This window comes from Nematolebias whitei, chromosome 6 (assembly GCF_014905685.2).
Source record: "Nematolebias whitei isolate Nwh7 chromosome 6, NemWhi1, whole genome shotgun sequence".
NCBI classification, from domain to species: domain Eukaryota; kingdom Metazoa; phylum Chordata; class Actinopteri; order Cyprinodontiformes; family Rivulidae; genus Nematolebias; species Nematolebias whitei.
In genome coordinates, this window is record NC_056503.1 from 11821773 (window position 1) to 11825498 (window position 3726).

Genomic DNA, 3726 nt, shown 5'->3' on the forward strand with positions numbered 1-3726 from the left:
CCTTTGGTTCAAAGAAATATTCCCAGAAGCCTCTCTGTGGGCCCTGCCTGCTTTTGCAAAGTTGCCTGCTCTGTGACAGGAGCGGCACTTCCACAGTTGCATGTTTGATGAAACCTCAGCAGTGCAAACAGGAGAAACTGAAGTAAAAGTTGTAGGGATGGCGCCATCTAGTGGGCCTTCCCCTGTCTGTTCTCCCTTGTGTATCTGCTTTGATTGTTTGATTATCATCACCCGTGTCATGTCCTGTTCGTGTATATAAAGTCTGTCTGTTAGTCCTGTCAGTGTCGGTTCGTCGTTGGGTCTTCCTTGTCATGTCCTGCCAGTCTGGTCCTGTTTGATCCCATCCTGAATCTGTTTTGTAAGTTTGCTGTCATGTCAGTCTGTTGATTTATTATTATTAAAAGTATTTTATTTTATACGTCTGTTATATATATGCATATATATATAACAGACGTATAAAATACTGTATGTATATATATATATATATATGTATATATATATATATATAACAAATAGGATGGCCAAAAAAAAACAAAAAGAAAAGTAACAAATAGCTAGATTCTAAGGCGAATGTAGAAAACTAAAAACAGGAACATGTCTGCATTGGTCCCTGCCAGGAGTCCAACAGATTCTTGACGCCACTTAGAGAGGTCAAGGTCAAGAGCTTCAGATTTTTTTGTAAGATATTCCAGGAATCAGGAGCAGAGTTTGAGAAGGTCCTTTTGTCTAGTTCAGTTCGCACTGAGGGAACACTGCAGGTAATAATGTCCTGAGAGCGCACGCTGTAGCTGCACTCACGCAGAGACATGTAGAAGGAGATGTATGAAGGCAGCAGACCAAGAAGTGATTTAAAGATGTAAATGTACCAGTGAGAGAGTCTGCGTGAAGTTAATGATGTCCAGTTAACCAGTGAATACAGGGTGCAGTGGTGGGTACGATACATCCTAGCACCAATAACCACAGATATCATATGAAAGCTTTTATATGACATCTATTCATTCATTCATTCAACCTTTATTTAAACAGATAAATCACAATGAGCCTTGAAGACTCATTTACAAGTGAGACCTGTTTGGACAGACAATAAAAAGTGGTTAACTGAACACATGTAGAAGTTGGAGGCGAAAAAAATTCCTATCAGACTTTTTTTTTCTTGCCTGAGGAAAAAACCCTCTAATATTAAAAAAACACCTTGCACAAACAAGCACATATTTACCTAGACATTCTGCAATCGGAGACGAGAGCGGTCAACAACGCTTATAGATACTCTCGAGGTCACTGTAATCAGTCAATGTCCTCCGGTGAGATCCATAAACATTCTCGAGGTACGTCGAGGAATGGCCAAGAATAACATCTATGAGAATCCAAGAGTCCTGAAATGATGACACAAAGTTTATTCAGCTGGATCAGTTGGAAATTCCTCAGGGAGGGGGTGGTGAGCATCAGATCACATGTTCTCCAGGCGATGCCAATAACACGGTTAGTATCAATTTCACCAGTGTTTGGATCGATCCGTCAACTCCTACACTGCAATAATTTGATTACAGTGTTGTTCGATACCAGGATTTTTCTGGTCCGATACGATACCGGGTAAACCGCATGCAAGTGCTGCGGTATCGATAGCGACTCGGATACTTATTGCAAATACGCATAATGTGTCAGGTAAACCTAAAAAAAGCAGTGTATTCAAATCAAAGCTGCATAAAGAATGCAAGACAAAGTAATTTATTTCTTTTAAACTCAGGAGTATGTTGAGGTAGTGCCTCATTTAGTCTGATCTTGTAAAACAAAAGAAAATAACAGGACATCATACAAAATTTGTGAAATACCATACCATTTTATTTATAGAGCACTTAAAACGTTGGTTACGTACTGTAACCCCAGATTCTATGAGTATAGGCGTAGCCCTTTAAGGCTGTCACTTAGTGGGTTTGTTTATTCAGGTGAGTCATAGTCCAATATGTAAAACTAGAATATACAAGTATAAAAGTAAGTAGGATGAATGAATGATTGTGTAGCAGCATAAATGGTGTGCTGCCACTTTAACATGGTCAATTGCGGCTTCTGTATAAAAGCACATCACTCCTGTCTGGCGTACACTGCATGCGTCACAACGTCTGCTTGCTTCCGCTGCTGATAACCATTCTCCATAAGCGTGGCTAATGTTTGTTTTTCTTTGTTGCAGTAGTTTGCCTTTAGCTGCTAACACAAACTGGTTTGTTTTTCTTAACGTTCAGTCTAGCCTCTTCTCTGCTGTGCCTCCTGGGTATAAGACCGGTCCGTCTGTTGTGTGCCCAATTAATGGCTTGAAGGTAAGGGTTAGCCTAGCCTGCTACCGCTTACCCGTTACTGTAAACAAATGCTTATTAGACAGTGTTCTGTTACAGCTGCATGATCCAATTTATACAGCAACTCTATTATAAGATTGTGCTGTAACATACAAATTTGCAGGTAGGCAATATGAGATTCTGTAAATTCTGCTGTCAGTGGTTGAGTTTAATGGTGACTATCTGCTCCCTTTAGTTTTCAGATGAGCCTTCTCCTGCTGTTCAGCTGGATTCTGCTCGCTGCTGTTTTGCCTAGAGGAAAAAATATAAAACTAACTCGGGCCCTTGCCCTACTGGCCGAGGCTTTGATTTTAATGAACTGAGTGCACCACTTAATCTGTTTTTATGAAATATTGTGACGCGGCTGTTTCATTAAGGCTGTTTGTTCATTTTTTTTTTTTTTTTCAGGGACTGAGACTTCGTGTGGTGGTGGTGGTGGTGACCCCTGGTGGCGGTGTCTCCCTTTGTGTGTGGAACACTCCTTTTCCCTTTTTGTAGTTTAGGTGATTCCTCTACTTATACTTATACTTTTGAATACTTTTCACTTGTGCAAATTACCCCCCCAATAAATTTGGTAAAGTTTATTTGAATCTTGTCTCCTTCCTCCAGTAGAACAAACTTACGTGTCCTTTTTATTTCCTGGAGTATAATCCCAGGTGGCGTTGTTGGTTTTCACTCATTGCAAATTGACTAAAGAATTAACATTCTCCATTATAACGTTCATATTCATTTTTAAAAGATAACCACTCCCGCAGTGCTACAATTGAATCTGTGATGATTTAGATTACATGCATTATATTAGCAGTGCATAGAGAAGATGTTTCATAGTGTTCTATTTCGTATAGGCTTCACCCTTTAAGGCCCTCACTAGTGGGTTTATCCCGTCATGCGGAGCATTACACTGAAAAAATTTAGTCCACGCCCACCTGCTGTGTGGGCCCCACCCAGTCCGTATAAATTACGTTAAGAGCGGGTAATTGGCTCCCAAATAGCTTTTTCTTCAGCCACTTAGGAGCCAGTGAGGCCCGACTCTTAAAGGGCTACGCCTATACTCATAGAATCTGGGGTTACAGTACGTACCCAACGTTCTATTTCGTATAGGCTTCGCCCTTTAAGGCTGTTGCTTAGTGGGTTAAGGGCAAAGCAGATGTGGTCCTCGCCTCACTGGGTCCATTTGAACACCGTATGAAGCGGAAGCTTGCCCAAAAACATCTTGTCACTCAGCTTTCCATGTACGTAATTACGCATTGCGTACTGCAGGGGCCGGCAGCGTCGTTAGCAAGCAGCCGCTGAAGAGGAGGAAGAAGAAGACGATGAAGATGAAGAAGACTCAGAAGATGAAGAAGACATGCAGGACATGGATGAGATGAATGACTACAACGAGTCAGCTGATGATGGC